At 39.5% G+C, this 18,796-nt stretch overlaps 1 protein-coding gene and 1 pseudogene across 1 annotated transcript in view; both read right to left on the reverse strand.

Annotated features, from left to right (window-relative positions):
* The window catches only part of RNF220 (ring finger protein 220), a 273,075-nt gene that overhangs the window by 251,093 nt on the left and 3,186 nt on the right, over positions 1-18,796 (reverse strand). Inside the window, exon 2 of the mRNA XM_077958992.1 lies at positions 242-280. The gene's annotated coding sequence lies outside the window, so the exon portion shown is untranslated. The remainder of the gene's footprint in view (positions 1-241; positions 281-18,796) is intronic.
* Positions 14,202-14,302, reverse strand: LOC114674884 (U6 spliceosomal RNA; annotated as a pseudogene).

Genomic DNA, 18,796 nt, shown 5'->3' on the forward strand with positions numbered 1-18,796 from the left:
GGAAGTCTTGGGGTCGCCAGCCATTGTAAACTAAAGAGAGCGTTGACTTTTGTTTACATCCCTCCTCCCCAACCCGCAAAGGTCTCAGTGAATGGTTTGGTGCTTGTTCTTCTTCCTTTCCTGAACCAAAAGGGACCAAGAGTAAATGGGCAAAGCTTGAAGACTGACATCCACTGCTGCTTAAATGACCCCCAAATCCTGGCTCCCTCAAAATCTCTACCTTTTTCCAGAAAAATCTTACCTGCTGCTTTGTTCCTGGAATGCTTCTCTGGGTCTTTGACTATAATAATAAAATAATAAATGAATATTAATAAAACTGTACCTTTTGGAGGAGGTGAAGGCCTAGTTTAGCATCCAGATGTGAGAATAAACTTTTTATTGGTGTTTTATTGATGTTTATATTACAGTTCTTTTCAAATCACTTCATATCATCCTATAATTCATCAAACACAGAAAGATAAATAGGGGAAACGGATAGAGAACTAACATTCCTGAGTGCTTTCTAGGAGCCCGGTTATGGGACTAAATGCCTTTACATAATCTCATTTACTCCTAAGATTAATTCTGGAGATAATATTACCACTAGTTTATGAGAGGAAACTGAGGTTGAAAGGGTTTTGTAATTTGCCCATGAGAACGTGGTTAACAAGTCTTGGATAGCAGGTAGTTCTAGTTCTGAAAGCAAAGTTCAACCAAAATCAAATCCTGGTTTAAGAAGTCATTCCTGGCCGGGCACGGTGGCTCACGCCTGTAATGCCAACACTTCGGGAGGCCGAGGCGGGTGGAACAAGAGGTCAGGAGTTCGAGACCAGCCTGACCAACATGGTGAAACCCCATCTCTACTAAAAATACAAAAAGTAGCCGGGCATGGTGGCACATGCCTGTAATCCTAGCTACTCAGGAGGCCAAGGCAGGAGAATCGCTTGAACCTGGGAGGTGGAGGTTGCAGTGAGCCGAGATCATGTCTGGGAGCCAAAAAAAAAAAAAAGGTCATTCCTTTGTTTCGTGGTTCAGTGTCTAAAACCTCAGATTTCTCATCTGGAAAAAAAAGGGAGGGTGGGGAGGAATGGAGTACACACTGATAATCCACTTTGCAGAGAACCACATAGGATTATAAATTGTCTAAAAAGAATGAAACTCAGAATCTCATTCTTGCTATTATTTCGTTGTCCTTTTTACTCATGTTTAACATTAAGGTAGCATCTAAATATTAAGCATGTTTACATATATGTGTGCTGTTTGTATTTTAAAATTTTAATTGGCAACTCTAAATAAATTGTTAATTTGATCACTTAGAGTTCTACACTCATGACTATTTCTGTAATTCATGGTATCAGGATTGTTTGTTGAGGAACTTTATTTTTATTTATTTATTTATTTATTTATTTATTTTTGAGATGGAGTCTCACTCTCTCACCCAGGCTGGAGTGCAGTGGTGTGATCTCGGCTTACTGCAACCTCTGCCTCCCAAGTTCAAGCGATTCTCTTACCTCAGCCTCCTGAATAGCTGGGATTACAGGCATGCCCCTCCACGCCCAAATAATTTTTAGTAGAAATAGGGTTTCACCATGTTGGCCAGGCTGGTCTCAAACTCCTGACTTCAAGTGATCCACTTGCTTCGGCCTCCCAAAGTGCTGGGATTACAGGGGTGAGCCACCACGCCTGGCCTGTTGAGGAACTTCTAATTCATGTTTAATTGTTCACTCATACACCAACATTTATTATGTTAGGCTCTATTCTTTCCACTAAATTATTATTTCCTGCTGGATTGTAAACTTCATGATGTCAAGAACCATGTTTGTTTGTTGCATTCTACATCATACCCTAAGCACCTAACAGCATCAGTCTCTTAGTTGAATGAATAAACGAGGATGTAAAAATGAACTCCTGTCCTCAAAGAGCTCACCATCTAGTAGAGGAAAAAAAGAAAGAGTTAGAAATCAATCTGATAATTACTATAATAAGGATGACCTTAGAATTTATTGATCTAACTGAGATAAGTTTGATGATAAAAAAGGGACACTTTTAATAATTACACTGGGATGACAAATGTGAATAAGGGCCATCCTGGGCCAAGCAGGTTGAATGGTCACCCTAGCTACATAAGGTATTTCATTCATTCATTTAACAAGCATTTATTGAGAATTCTCTTGTGTGGTGTGTTAAAGGAATTATAAGCCACTGATTTCCCTAGAAATTGAAGTATGAAACATTGAGCAGCAAGAGATAGGCAGGAGAAGTGGGTCAAATCACAAAAGGCTTTGTATACTAAGCTAAGGAAAGTGGACATTATCCTATAGATGATGAGAAACCCCTAAAGGGTTTTAGGGGTGTGGCATGGTAGGATTTCTGTTTTAAAACAAGCACTAGTTGCTGGGTGGGCAAGGTGGAGGTTAGACAAGAGGCAGTGAGGCCAATTAAAAAGTCTATCTCAGGTAAGTCAGTTGAGATACAGTAGAGCCTGAACCAAGGTACTGGGGCAGAGTGAGTGGAGAGGAGGGGACACATTACAGTGAGATCTAAAAGGTAGCATCAACAAGATTTAGCCATTTTAGTATGGTAGATGAAAGCAGAAGGAAGAGTCTATATAAATCCTAAATAAGATTTTATTATTTATAGCACAAGATGATGTCAGTACTTTAATGTTCATCAGTAGTAAAAGGCTCCCTCAAATCAACTTAGAGAGCTCCCATAGGTCCAGTGCACATTCTCACAGATAGATGATACAGATAAGAAGGCCTGTTCAATCATCAAGCCAAATATTTTTAGCTGCTACCACACGCAGTGGTCCTCACTACGATGCAAGTACTTAGAAACTCGAAGAACTAATCACTGTCTATAACAGCAATCTAAATGAAAAAATTAAATGCAAATCCCTCATAAAACCAGAGCAAAATTATATAATGCAAAATTGAATATGTAATACCTCACTAATTCACAGGTCATATGTCCAGCAACCTCAGCTATCCAAAACACAATGAAGCAGGAAATAAAGCAAAAAGGGTCCCAGAATAGCCAAAATAAACATTACAAAGTCCATGCACTAAAGTTAACACATTTCCCTCCTAGGAGAATTACACAAGCCTTCATTCAGAGCCGATTTATTCTTTCTTAGGTACAATTCTAATAAGCTTGATTATTTGGCTTTCCCATTCACAGCTGATTAAGATTGTCAAATTAAAAGGGGGCAGCCATTAAAAAGAATGATATAGACTAAGATGTACTGACATAGAAGGATACCTATTATATATTGTCGAGTGAGAAAAACAAGTCATATAACAGTATGTATAATATGATTTGATATTAGTCCGTATACATGTACACATACATTGACAGAAAAAGGCCTGTAGGGATACATTAAACTGTTAACAACGGTTATGGCTAGGGAGTGTGAGTGTGGATGTGACACGGTTGGGGGTTAGACAGAAATGAAGGGAGGACTTTGACTTTTTACTCCATAGACTTCTGTTTGTTTTCAGTGAACATATATTAGTTTTGTAATTTTAATATCCATTGAAACGTATATAAAAAGAGCAAAGGGTAGTGTTGTTAGAGCAAGAACACTGACAATGAGAAATGGTGACCGAACTATAAGAAGCAAGCACCATAACTCAAAAACTACAAGAAAATGGGGTTATTTGGTGTGAAGGCAAAAAGCCCTATCCCATCAGTGGTCCCAGTGGATGTCATGAATTCCAACCAAACATACCCTGATACTTTTGGGGATAGGTCATCAAGGAACACATTATGCTTAGTGTATTTTACTTACGAGAGCTAGCACACGTGTGAAAATACAGAAAAATAAATTCCTACCAACATGATTTAAACAGCAGATTTTGATACTTTAAGAAGTAAATTTCAGTTGTCTGGAAAATATACTTTTGTGGAATACATCATTCCCTGAAGATGAGAAGTAAAGGAGATATCACTTTATATAAGAGCAGAGGTGATGCAGAGTAAGGAATGGTCCACAAATTCAATAGACATTTATTGAGTGTCTACCAAGTGCCAGTCACTAAGAATAGAAAGATAAATAATAGTGCCTGCCCTACAGAGGTTTATAGTCCAGTAGCAGAGATGGATAGGAAAGCAAATATATATGGTACAATGTGAGCAGTGCTATAATGGAAATTCTGAGTATAGGGTGGTAGAAATACAAAAGAAGGAGGTACTGAGTTATGGAGCTATTAGGAAAGGAGGCAGGGACACAAGTGGGTTTTTAAAAAATAACTGTCATATGGGATGACATTTAAGCTTCGTTAAAAATGACTGTTACATGGAATGACACTTAAGTTGGGCTTTGAAGGATAAGTAGAATTTATCAAGGGAGAAAAATGGGAAGAGCACTCCAGGATGAGCAAATAGCAAAATAGCATATGCAAAGGCACATAAAATTTCCTGCCATATTCCAATAGTACATCTCAAATTTTTCCACAAGAAAGAGGTGGTACAGATGGTGGTGTCTAAGGGCAAGCCTAAAATGGCTTGCCACTAGCTTGAAATGTATGTATCCTGTTTTATCTTGAAAAATGAATGGAAATTTTGCCTTCAACTCCACAAATATATTAAGCTTTAATATAAAACCATGTTTTAAATTACTTATCATTTGATAGAACTGATGCTCCAGAAAGATGCACCATATTTATTTGGTACTTTCTCAAATCCAAAGCACAACACTAAATAATCCAGGGGCATTCGTTCCTAACTTGAAAAACATTCAGAAATTGGGCTGGGAGGGGAAAAAAAAAGGTGTAGAAGATACAAGGGGAGACTGGAAAAATAGATTAATGGACTATGAAAGATCTTGTTTGTCACATTAAGGAACTAACTGGACACTCCCAGTGTCTAACCAACTCCTATTTATACTTCAAGACTTTGCTTGGGATGGTCTCTTCCAGGAAGCCACCCTGCCCACCAGCCTCTCTTCTCCTCAAACCTGATTATCATAGCAGTCTATGCATGCAGCTATTCACTTATCACATTGTACTGGAATTATCTATTGTTTTCAGGTTCCTTACTAGACTCTGATCTGCTTAAAGCAGAATTCTGTCTTAGTTGTTTTGCATGGTACTTACCACAACAGATACTGGTGTCTATTGGACTGAACTGATTTAGATAAAAGGACAAGATTCAGCAAGTACTACCTGGTCTAGATTCTAAAGCTTCTTGAATGTAGGGCCCGCTTGCGTACCACTGCATCCCAAACACTTCACACTCACGGGAAACATCCCAGTAGGTGATTGATAAAATGTGTACAATGAATGAATGAGAATTCTCAAAACAGGAATGACATGATCAGATCAGGGTTTAGAAAAATAAAATTGGAGGCAATTTTAAATGTAGCCTGGAGAGGAGTAAGACTGGAGACAAAGAAATTAGTGAGGAAAAAATGCAAAAGAAACACCGGACATATTGGTAAAAGATTGCCTTTTCTTAAAAATGGTTTTCTAATCGGCTAAGTTGATTAGATGTTTATATTTATCTTACAAGACTGGTCTTTTTATTCTCTTAGGATTTCCTGACGGAGGATATTCAGTTGCCTTGTTCCCTGACCCAAGCCCCTTCAGGCTGGTGTCTTCTTGTACATCTGGAGGTCATTGAGGGCAGTGACTATGTCTTATTCATCTTAGTATCTCCAATGCCTAGGACATGCCAGCTCAATAAATGTTTGCTGAATGAATGAACACATAAATTGATCTATTAGTATACTGTACTCAAGCTCCGACCAAGACACAGAGGACCTAATGATCCCCAGTGTGTGGGTTTCTGGATACAGGAAACAGAACAAATAAAGCAAGACTGGATACAAATGCACACCTATTCCACAGGTAACACAGGGTAAATTTCTCTCTCTGACCCCTCCATCCTCATTCTGAAGAATAACTCTCATTGAGTGAAAATCAATAAAAGTCATTTTAAGGGAAGTAGGTTTAGAAAAAGGCCCTGAAGGAGGAGAAAGGAGGAGGGGAACTTCAAGTTCGAGCAATTTGGACTTTTAAATATATATATATATAAGGACTTGTAAGCTTCAAAAAACCTCCACAAAATAAAAAGTCTGCTTTTCCACACTCACTTTCAAAAGGAATCTCCCCCACCAATGCCCAACACACAAACCAGGAGTCTTTTTGAGATTTCCAGTTTTATCACCCAAAAAGAAAAAATAAATTCACAGCAGAAATAATAAATCCTCCATTTTTCATATTGACTCCAACCAGAAACTTTCTGAAGTAGTTGCAGGCGGCTCCCAAAGACATTAGACCAATATCAATGCCAAGATTGACCATCTGGCAATCTAGCAACAAATATTTACTGACCACTTACTATGTATGAATCAAGGCAGTAGGAAGAAACTGTAAAAGATGCCTGCCCCATCCCCCCAAAAAGGCAGAAAATGCACCTCCTATCCCCTAAGAAGCTTGTAGAATTGTAGCATTAACTCATAATCAAAAGAAAGGTTAAATAAACCCAAACTCAATTTTATAATGTAGATAAAATATATCAAACGGATAATACAGGCAAACTGCTGTAGGTTTTCAAAAGCCAGAGAAACCATCATGGTTTGAGATGTCCTTAAGTGTTTTGGACAAAGATAAGATTTAAGTAGGACATTAAAAGATATAAAGTTGAATATTGAAGAATGGAAAATATTACAAGAATAATGCCCATGGTATGTCAGGGAACAATTTACTCAAGAGTTGTGTCATAAAGAGTATTTGCAGTGATAAGAGTTATTAAAATTTCATGGAAATATAGCATCATAGTTAAGAGCAACTGAAGGCAGATCTGGGTTTGAATCCTATTTCTACTGCTTATTGGTTGAACGACCTTGTCACATTTACCTTCTCTGAAGCTCTGTTTCCACAAGCTTAAAATGGAGACATGTTAACTTTATGAACTTGATATGAAGATTAAATAAAAGGTACTCACCACAGTTATTGGCAAATAGTAAGGGTTCAATAGGTGAGAGCTCCATGCTCTCCCCTCAAAGTGAAAGTTTGTGACTTGAAACTTGTAGAAATTGAAAAGGATTTTGTTTTTAAGCATAGATCAGAACAAACCTGTACAGAATGGATAGCCAGCCATTTTGCTTTCACCTTATCCAATAGAGCAGCTATTCCCTGCTGATTTCCATTTGGAGCAAGATTTTAGCATCCTTATTATTTGATTTGGAAACATTCTTCTTCCTCTTCCTAAAAGTACTCTGAATCTTGCTCACTTTCACTGTCATCCCCAAGCTTTTCTAGATAATAGAATGCTTCTGAAGGAAAAGAGGGAAGTGTGCAGATTTCAGATTCATGTTATTTGCTCGTATTCATTCATCGATTCAATAAATATTTATTGAGCAACTATTTTTGAAAGATTAAAAGCTGTCAAGTGGAAGACTTCAACTTCACACCCCTTACTTGCACCTGTCCCCTCTTTCCTTGTTCTCTCCTGTTATAGAGAGGGAAGAAGCCCTCCTCCAATGAAAGGCTGGACAACTCCACCTGTGCTTTGGAGCCCTGGTCTTCTTTGGGGCCCTTTGCACCTGTAGCACCTTTTTCATGTTTCCAATCTCGTCCTCTTTAATAATTCTTTCTATTCAGCACTTAAACACACTCAAGCATTTCTCATTCAAAAGAGAGAGAGAGAGATTTTTTTTAAAAAGAAATAAAAATCCTCCTTAGTCCTTCATCCACATCCTTCTCCAGCTCTAATGCTATCTCCTCCCTCTTCCCAGTCAAGCTTGTGAAAGTGTTGCTTCCAGACCCCATCTTTACTTTTTCACCTCCCACCTACTCTTCAAGCTCATCAATCTGGATTTTGTGTCTGCCATTCCTCAAAAATATGACTCTCAGTAAGGTCATCAATTTTTATTTCCCATTTTACCTGACATTCCTTCCTTGAAATGCTTTCTTCCCTTGACTTTGGGGACATCACACCTTTCTGATTTTCTTTTTACCTCACTAGTAGCTCATTCTTGCCCATTTTTGACACCTCTTTATGGGTCCATTCAATGTTTTTAGGGTTCTGTTGAATGTATGCTTCTTTTCCCACTTTGAGTTTTTCCTGAGGTAAATGCATTTACTCCTATGCTTTCTTACCATGGATATACCTAAAGCTCTTCAATCTGTAGCTTCAGACCCTCATACCCAATAGCCTACCTAACCTGAATATTTCACTGGCACCTCAAACTCTGCATATCCAAATCTGGACTCATCATCTTCATTCCCAAACCATCTCTCCTCCTTTGGTGTTCCTCAACTCAGTAAAAGTACCAGATAACCAGTGGTTCAAGGCAGAAATCTGAGAATCATCCTTGACTACTCCTTCTCCACCATCCATACCAAATCAATTACTAATTTTGCCTTTTTTTTTTTTCTTTTTTTGAGACAGAGTTTTGATCTTGTTGTCCAGGTTGGAGTGCAATGGTGCAATCTCAGCTCACTGCAACCTCCACCTCCCAGGTTCAAGCAATTCTGCCTCAGCCTGCCGAGTAGCTGGGATTATAGGGATGCACCACCACACCCGGCTAATTTTGTATTTTTAGTAGAGATGGGGTTTCTCCATGTTGGTCAGGCTGGTCTCGAACTCCCGACCTCAGGTTATCTGCCTGCCTCAGCCTCCCAAAGTGCTGGGATTACAGGCGTGAGCCACCACACCCGGCCACTAATTTGCCATTAGATCTCCTAGATATTTCTAAAAACCATCAATTCCTCCTTTTTTTTTTAACCAATATCACCTGTTGTCCAAGCTATTGCAACAGCCTCCTTTTTAAAAGAGCAAATCTGTATATCACTTTTAATGCTTAAATTATGGCTTCCCTCATGCCTGTAATCCCAGCACTTTGGGAGGCCGAGGCAGGCGGATCATGAGGTCAGGAGATGGAGACCATCCTAGCTAACACAGTGAAACCCCATCTCTACTAAAAATACAAAAAATTAGCTGGGCGCGGGCGCGGGCGCCTGTAGTCCCAGATACTTGGGAGGCTGAGGCAGGAGAATGGCGTGAACTCGGGATGCGGAGCTTGCAGTGAGCGGAGATGGCGCCACTGCACTCCAGCCTGGGCGACTGAGCTAGACTCCGTCCTAAATAAATAAATAAATAAATAAATAAAAAGGCTTCCCATTGACCTTTGGATAAATTCCTAAAATCTTTAATGTGATCCACAAGGTCTTGTATTTTCTGACATCTACCTGCATTTCCACTTCTCTCTGCTCTCCAGCCATATTGGTCTTCTCTCAATGCTTCAGTGCTTTGCATGCTCTCACCTTAAGACTTTGCTCTCTCCCTCTTCTATCAATCCCTACCTCCACCTATTTTAATAGCTACCTAGCTAATCCTAGTCATCTTTTCAGGTTTCAGCTTAACTGTTCTGGAACTGGAAGCGGAGTTGGCTAGTTCCCTCTTTGTATGTTCACAGGATGCCTCATCCTTTCTTCTCCTTTTTAACACCCTTTGCTTTTATACTGTCTGTCTTCCCTAATAGTCTATAAACTCCAGAGAGACAGGACCCATGCCTATCTTGCTTATCAGTGCATTCCTGGTACATAACATAGTATCTAGCATATAGTAGGTAATAACATGTTTATTAATTCATACAATCAGCTACAGGTAGAGTTTGTCTTTATTTCTGCAAAACCTTCCTGGAACCACCCCAAGCAGAGTTGATAACTTCCATGTTAGCATCACCAATATACCAAAGACTCTCTTTTTGCACTTACCCTGTATTGTAATTATTTCTTTACACGTTTAACTCTCTTTCTCTTTTTTCTCTTCCTTCTTTCCGTCCTTCCTTCCTTTCTTTCTCCTTCCTCCTTTCCTTTCCTTTTCCTTCCTTCCTTCTTTCTCTCTTTCTCTCTCTCTTTCTCTCTCTCTCTCTCTTTCTCTCTTTCTTTCTTTTCTTTGAAATAAGGTCTCACTTTGTTGCCCAGGCTGGAATGCAGTGGCTCGATCTTGGTTCACTGCAACCTCCACCTACAGGGTTCAAGTGATCCTCCCACCTCAGCCTCCCAAAGTTGGATTATATCTTATTTGTAGTTTTATCCCTAGCACTTCACTTGGTATCTGGCACAAAGTAAATGCTCAATAAAGAGTTATAGAATTAAATAAACAAACTGCCAATTGACTGGATATGAGACTTGAAGGAATATGGAAAATCAGATAAACTCTGAAGTGTGGTCTAGTCTTTGATGGAAACAGAGAAGTTGGTGAAGGAGACTGGGTGGTTTAGAAAGTAAACATATGCAGTTCCAAGCATAGGTACTGGTGGTGGTAATGACAAAGGGGAAAATGTATACTCAACGAGGAGGTTAGAAAAGAAATGGGGTCCTGAAAAGGGTGCCGTGAAAGTAATTCCAAGGTAGAAAGCAGAGTCTACTGTAGTCAGGAGAGGGCTGATAGGCTACATTCTAATTTGCCTAAGACAGTCCCAATTTACACCTGTTGTCTTAACATAATAATTGATGGTGCCTGGCCCTTTACACTCTCAAAGTGTCCAGATAAGTTACATGGCTGGCCTACAAGAAGATTACATGAATTTGGAAAATTTAAGTAAATTATGGGCAATAACATTTAATACAAGAGCATGGCAAGGAATTAAAGTGAGTTCACGTTGAAGGGATGTACTGAACTGAATTTTTTTTCTTTTTTTTTTGAGATAGAGTCTCGCTCTTGTTGCCCAGGCTGGAGCGCAATGGTGCGATCTCGTCTCATGGCAACCTCCACCTACCAGGTTCAAGCAATTCTCCTGCCTCAGCCTCCTGAGTACCTGGGATTACAGGCACGCACCACCTTGCCTGGCTAATTTTGTATTTTTAGTAGAGATGGGGTTTTTCCATGTTGATCAGGCTGGTCTTGAATTCCCAACCTCAGGTGATCCACCCGCCTCGGCCTCCCAGAGTGTTGAGATTACAGGCGTGAGCCACAGTGCCCGGCCTGAACTGAATAATATTTTATGCAGAGCCAACTATAAAATGAAGCAGGTATTCCACTAGCCACTTTTAAGTAAGTGGTGTCACTTAATTTTCACAAAAAAAAAAACCCTGATAGGTAGGCATTTTCATCCATATTTCACAGATAAAATAGTTGAAACTCAGATCAAGGAACCTTCTCAAAAAGTTAACATGGCTAAAAAAGCAAAACTAACTAACTAAATGTAAAGAAATAATTGAAAAAGGAAGATCTGGCCGGGCGCAGTGGCTCACGCCTGTAATCCCAGTACTTTGGGAGGCCGAGATGGGCGGATCACCTGAGGACAAGAGATCGAGACCATCCTGGCCAACATAGTGAAACCCTGTCTCTAATTAAAAAAAAAAAAAAAAAAAAAAACTAAAAAAATTAGCTGGGCATAGTGGCACATGCCTGTAATCCCAGCTACTCGGGAGGCTGAGGGAGGAGAATCTCTTGAACTCGGGAGGCGGAAGTTGCAGTGAACTGAGATTGGGCCACTGCACTCCAGCCTGGCGATGGAGCAAGACTCCGTCTCAAAAAAAAAAAAAAAAAAAAAGATATCATTGCAACAAAAATAAAAGCAGGAAAGGGGTAACCTAACCTAAGGAGAGCCCAGAAATCAATATGTAGAAATGTAGAAGTGAAAATTCCTCCAAAAGTCGAACAGAAGCTAAGCAACGGAGTGGCACGAAAGAGAAATTGCAGAAGAACCACGTGAAATAAAGGAATAGAAACACATCATGGGAATGACTTAAAGGTTCTAAGTTGGAAAATGGGTTGACACTTGTGATGATTCCTTCAAAGTTCGTGAAAATTGTATTTTTGCAGTAAATATCCTTCAATCTTTCCCAAGAGCTAAATAAGGTGCTCTTTATTATGCAATAATACTAGTTTCACTTTTTACTGCCCTCCTCATTGAACGACACCTAATAAGCATTATACTTCAGCTCTGTCGTATCTTTTCCATGCCTTTCTTTTGAAGACTAGAAAGAAATGAATGCAGCAGCACATATGCAGTTAGAATTTCACTTGATGGCAATCACTTTTTAAAAACACTCTGCAAAAATGGGTTGCATTTAAGAAGGCATTTTGTATATCTGCCTTTCCATGGAACAACAGAGTCTAGTAAAAAGAACAAGTACTACAAGCAAGAAGCCAAGACATTGACTAGTTGTAGAACTCAGGTAAATCATATACTTTCTCTCTTCTAACAGATTTTTCTTCCTATGTTATAGGAATTTTTTTGTGTGTGACAAATTTTACATAAAAGTAAGGTAGGTATCATTACGGAATGCCTTTTAAATATTAAATCCATTTTTAAATATTATAAAAGAAGGCAAATAATTACATTTTCCTTATTTGTTTCCTTTTTTTTTTTTTTTTTTTTTTTTGAGACGGAGTCTCGCTCTGTCGCCCAGGCTGGAGTGCAGTGGCCGGATCTCAGCTCACTGCAAGCTCCGCCTCCCGGGTTTACGCCATTCTCCTGCCTCAGCCTCCCGAGTAGCTGGGACTACAGGCGCCCGCCACCTCGCCCGGCTAGTTTTTTTTTTTTTTTTTGTATTTTTAGTAGAGATGGGGTTTCACCATGTTAGCCAGGATGGTCTCGATCTCCTGACCTTGTGATCCGCCCGTCTAGGCCTCCCAAAGTGCTGGGATTACAGGCTTGAGCCACCGCGCCCAGCCTACTTTTTTTTTTTTTTTTTAATGGAGTCTCGCTCTGTTGCCCAGGCTGGAGTACAGTGGCATGATCTTGGCTCACGGCAACCTCTGCCACCCAGATTCAAGCAGTTCTCCTGCCTCAGCCTCCCAAGTAGCTGGGATTACAGGAATTTGCCACCACGTCCGGCTAATTTTGTATTTTTAGTAGAGGTTTTGCCATGTTGGCCAGGCTGGTCTTGAACTCCTGACTTCAGGTGATCCACCCACCTCAGCCTCCCAAAGTGCTAGGATTACAGGCATGAGCCACCACGCCTGGCCTGTTTCCTCTTTTTTGAAATAATCTCACATTTTATTGAATTAAAAACTTATGAACCTTAAGAGTTCGAGGATGTGCTAGAAGTCAGGTTAACATTTGTATTTAAGTAATAATTCGAATTATATGACCTCTTCTTAATGTACATATAATCAACCAATAAACAAACATTTGTTCAGTGCTTACTGTGTGTTGGGAATTATACTAGGCTGTTTGGGGGAGTGATACAAAGTACTATATGTTATCAAATCAAAGATAGTTTAGATTATAAGATGCATTCCCATTTCAGAGCTGTTAAAATGGGGAAAAATAGGCATCTTAAACTGATTATATGTAGGTAAAAAACAAAGAGCTTCCACATAGAGAAAAGAATGGAATATATCCACAAAATTACCAAGTGAGTATTAGAGACAAAAAGGTTCTCAGAAATTCAGTGAAGCAAGAAGTTACAAGGAGCTAAGGGTGGTGAGGAAAGTGCACTGTGTATGATACTGGCCTCGTTCTGCTAATGTATTTTCTATTGATTCTATAAGGTGTTGGCAAGGAAAGGACAAATTAAAAACTAAGCTTTATACTTTACCTCCTGAAATGTGACAACTTTCAGTTTTGTTAAGACTTCTGAATTCTATCACTATACCAACTCAAAACCAATTTTTAGTGTTGACATTAACTTAATAAAAATAATTACTTAAATTAAAAATTAAGCAAATATAGAATATGCTAAAATAAGAGTGAAATTTGGGGGAAATGGCCCAAATAATTAAATATTTAACCTGTAAGAACAAGTGCAAATATTTAAAAATAATAGTTTAGATGTTATTTCTATACTTGAGGAGTAAAAATAAAACTTGTAATATAACAGATACATGAAGTTCTAAACTATATCTGCACCTATAGATCTAGGAGCAAGAAAAGGCCATTCTTTGGCCAGGCATGGTGGCTTACGCCTGTAATCCCAGCACTTTGGGAGGCTGAGGCAGGAGTTCAAGACCAGCCTGGCCAATATGGTGAAACCCTATCTCTACTAAAAAAATACAAAAAAAAATTAGCTGGGCATCGTGGAGCATGCCTGTAATCCCAGCTACTCGTGAGGCTGAGGCAGGAGAATTGCTTGACCTGGGAGGCAGAGGTTGCAGTGAGTCAAGATTGTGCCACTGCATTCCAGCCTGGGCTACAGAGCAAGACTTCGTCTCAAAAAAAAAAAAAAAGAAAAAGAAAAAGAAAAAAAAAGAAAGAAAGAAAGAAAGAAAGAAAGAAAGAAAGAAAGAAAGAAAGAAAAGGCCTTTTTTTTTTTTTTTTAAATATGAAAGGTTTCACAAATGTTTGTGTCATTCTTGTGCAGGGGGCCATGCTAATCTCTGTATCATTCCAATTTTAGTGTATGTGCTGCTGAAGCACTCCTGGGCCACTCTTCAGTCCCTTTCACACCTACCCTGTCCCAACCTACAAACATCAAGACCTCCAAGCCTTGATTAAACAGGGTACCAGTGAATCCTGGGTCTAATCCAATCTTCTTAGAGCCACTGTTCATCCCTCTCCTCAAAGAACCTTGAACTTCAAGTTTTTTGTTCTCTACTATTAACCTCTGCTGCATCTCCTATGACTAATCATATCTCTGTGTGAAAATAAATGTTTGCAGGACTTTCCAGACCACAGCTGACTTTTGTTAAGCCCTTGTGTCCACTCTTCTCTGAGGGCTAAGTGAGACTAAACCTATCAAGTTTCATTCCTATTTTCATAGGTCAAAACTCCAAATATAGATACCTTGTCTCTTCCCATATTTGTCCTATATGAACTATCATTCCTAAAATGCTACATACTTCCCTAAGTGTGGAAGTATCCAATCCCTCTCTTCTCTCCCTGCCAAAACCTTCCATTTGCCCTTTGGAATTTCAACTCTCCTACGCCCTCAAACACTTTCCTCTGAATGTTCCTTCCACCTGATGCTTTATCTAAACCTGGCTCTCTCTACACCACTTACCCTGCAGCTCCCTCAAGAGAGATCCTCTCATATTCTCACACCTATGTACTGTCAGGAGATGAGGATGCTTCCCAGGGCTACTCAGAGTCCACGGCTTTTCCACCCTTTTGTGAAAACCCCTGCTACTCTCTCTGTGATTGGTAACTGTAATCTTCCTACCTCACGGAAGACAGTGGCACTTGGCTTACTGTCTTCTCTTGTGCCATGAGTACTGCCATCATCCTAAGTGACTTCAGAGTCCTCGAGAGAGATCCACAGTATCTCCCATGTCCTCCTACAATGCTATTCAACCACCCAACCTCACAGTCACTCCCTCGATCTTGTCATCATGACCTAAAACTCTCTCTACTTCTAAAATCATTAATTCAGATAGTCTACTTTCTGACCACAAACACCTATGCTTCCAGTTAATTATGTTTTTATTTTTTATTTTATTTTATTTTATTTTTTTGAGATGGAGTCTCACTCTGTCACCCAGGCTGGAGTGCAGTGGCACGATCTCTGCTCACTGCAAGCTCCGCCTCCCTGGTTCACACCATTCTCCTGCCTCAGCCTCCCAAGTAGCTGGGACTACAGGTGCCCACCACCACGCCTGGCTAATTTTTTGTATTTTTTTAGTAGAGATGGGGTTTCACCACGTTAGCCAGAATGGTCTCGATCTCCTGACCTCGTGATCCGCCCACCTCAGCCTCCCAAAGTGCTGGGATTACAGGTGTGAGCCACTGCGCCTGGTCCCAGCTCATTATTAAGCTAGTCCAACTGCAACTATTCTTCACTTTCATTTGAATAGCAGTTTATTGGCCCTTTCTTTCTATTACTCCTTGTTTGTCTTCACTTCCCCATTTGTCAAGCTTACAGTTCATGGCCCATCATTTCATTTGCTCTGTTAGAATTACCCTGAACTCTCTCCTTAATTATTCTTTTTCTGGTCTTCTAAAACACCACACTCGCCCAATTCCTCTTATTTCTCTGGCTGCCCTTTTGCAAACATTTTTACTGACTCCTCCTTCATGTTCTATTAAACCTTTAAGTAGGAGAGTTTTTCAGGGATCTGTCCTAGGAGTGCTTCTCTTTTCATTCAATATCCCTTCCTGAAGTAATTTTAACTTTTCCTATGGCTTCAGTTACTATCAACATGCATATGCTCCTCAAACTTATACCTTGTTGTTGGAGTTCTGGACTGATACATCTAAGTGCTTACCTGACTTCTTCAAATGGATATCTCCAAGGTACCTTCAACTCAGCCTGTTCAAAAGTAAACTCATCAATATTCCATTAAATCTATCTCTGCCAGAAATCTGAGCCATCTTTGACATTTCCTGCTCTCATATCTCGCCATATTTAAATAATCATGAAGACCTGTTAATTCTGTCTTCAAGTTATTTCTCAAATTTTTTCACTTTTTTCCATCTCTACTGCCACCGTTCCCAACCTCCGTTCAAGTCACCATCATTTTTCATGGACAAGTTTCATTCCACTTGTTACCTACTATGTGCCATACACAGTAAGGTGTTAGAATACAGAGCTTCAAAGGAGCCTCTTGCCTGGATGACATAAATAATGGGTCTTCTGCAATCATTCTTTCCCCAATTGCAACGGTTAATTTTATATGTCAACTTGACTGGGCTAAGGGATGCTCAGATAGCTGGTAAAACATTATTTCTGGGTATGAGACTGTTTCTGGAAGAGATTAGCATTTGAATCAGTAGACTGAGTAAAGATTATCTACCCTCACCAATGTGGGCTGGCATCATCCAATCATTGAGGGCTCAGATGGAACGAAAAGGTGGAGGAAGGGTGGATTCACTTTCTTTCTTCTTGACTGGAACACCTACCTTCTCCTGCCCTCAGACATCAGAGTTCTAGGTTCTTGGGCCTTCTGACTCCAGGACTTACACCATTGGCTCTCTCAGTTCTCGGGCCTTGAACTCAGATATATTACACCACCAGCTTCCTAGGATCTACAGCTTGTGGGGGGCATGTTGTGGGACTTCCTGGCTTCCATAATTGCATCAGCTGATTCCCATAATAAATCCCCTGTTATCTATCTATCTATACCCTGCCAATCTATTTTCTCCATTAAAGACAAATCTGCACATGTGTGCTATAAATGAAAATCTTGTTTTGTCACTACTTGATGTAAAGATTAAACTAGATTAGGTATGCAGGGGATTTAGTAAGTGTCTGGCGCATGATAAATAATCACTAAATGTTATCAGTGGAGATACATTGAATAATTCAGCAGATGATTTTGGAATAACTGGCCAGTCGTTTGGAAAAAAATAAAGCTGCATCCCTACCTCACTCTTTAGACCTAGAGAAAAACATAAAACCATAAAAATACTTGAAGAAAACATGGGCAAATATTTGCATAGTCTTGGAGGTGAAGAAGGTCTCTCAAAACATATCCCAAAACCCAGAAGCCATAAAGGGAAAATATTAACTACATACAAATATGCATATTCTGCCTAGCAAGAAAGACCATAAATAAGACTGAAAGACAAATAACAAATAGAGAAAATGTTTATAATATTTAATTTAAAAGAGCTAATAACATACATCCAATTTGATCATAAATGAACAAGAAAAAACTAACAACCCAATAGAAAATGGTGAAATTGCATGACGGACAATTCCCAAATTAAGAACTACAAATGGCTAATAGCCTAAAGAAAAAATATAAATAAAACAATGAACTATCATATTTTACTTATAGGTTGGAGAAGACTAGGAAGATTGACTAAATCCACTGTAGGTGAGGAAAATGAGGACTCACCTGCCCTTTTGTTGAGAGTATAAGTGTGAACCACCTTTCTAGAAATAGTTTGGCTATGGGTAACATAATATAAAATGTGTGTACCTCTTGACATAGTAATCCTACTTCCAGCAATGTACTCTAAAGAGATCATTTAAGGCCGGGCATGGTGGCTCACGCCTGTAATCCCAGCACTTTGGGAGGCCGAGGTGGGCAGATCACGAGGTCAGGAGAGATCGAGGCCATCCTGGCTAACACAGCGAAACCCTGTCTCTACTAAAAAATACAAAAAATTAGCCGGGTGTGGTGGTGGGTGCCTGTAGTCCCAGCTTCTTGGGAGGCTGAGGTAGGAGAATGTTTTAATATATAACAGAAGAAACTTTTCTGATGTGAAGAACCATGGAGAACTGAATCTCTACATTAAAAGAATATACTGTGCTCCAAGAAAAACAGATAATGCATAATTGAAACCAAGATCTGTCCTGATTAAGTTATTCAGCTTTAAGAATGAAAAAGGAACTCCTCAGTCATCCAAGCAGAAAAAGCAAGTCACCTAAAAGAAGGAAGAATCAGGTTGGCCCTCAGACTTCACAGCAACATTCAATGACTGCAGTTTCAGGAGACATGGAGTGAGCCCAAGAATACTATATCTGGTCAAGTTGTCATTTATGTATACAAGCCAAAGACAGACATTCTCAAACAAGTGAGAATATAGGGAATAAAGGGCATAAGATTATTTTCTGGGGGAAAAAATACTTAAGTTGAACCAACTGAGATGAATGAAGCTACTGGGGTAAAAGAACGAAAGCAACATCCGAAAAACAACAGGACAATGACTTGGAAGTTCTGAGAGGAAGAAAATAAAGTCTATGAATTTTGTTCTTAGCCAAATTGCCCTTCAAATACAATAGCAAGAGGCACAGTCTGATAAATGCTCCAAAAGAAGCTGTACCAAGGGATATCCCATTAGCAGTATTTGAAAATATCTGTTTCCCCACACCCTCATCAATTGTATTAAAAACATGATCAGTTTTTCAGTTGAATAGCAGTGACACACCTCTCCATTATGGAGTGAATGTTTATGTCCCCTCCAGATTCATATGCCGAAATTCAAACCGCCAACGTGAGGGTATCAGGAGGTAGGGCCTTCAGGAGT

Source organism: Macaca mulatta, chromosome 1, assembly GCF_049350105.2.
Source record: "Macaca mulatta isolate MMU2019108-1 chromosome 1, T2T-MMU8v2.0, whole genome shotgun sequence".
Classification (NCBI taxonomy): domain Eukaryota; kingdom Metazoa; phylum Chordata; class Mammalia; order Primates; family Cercopithecidae; genus Macaca; species Macaca mulatta.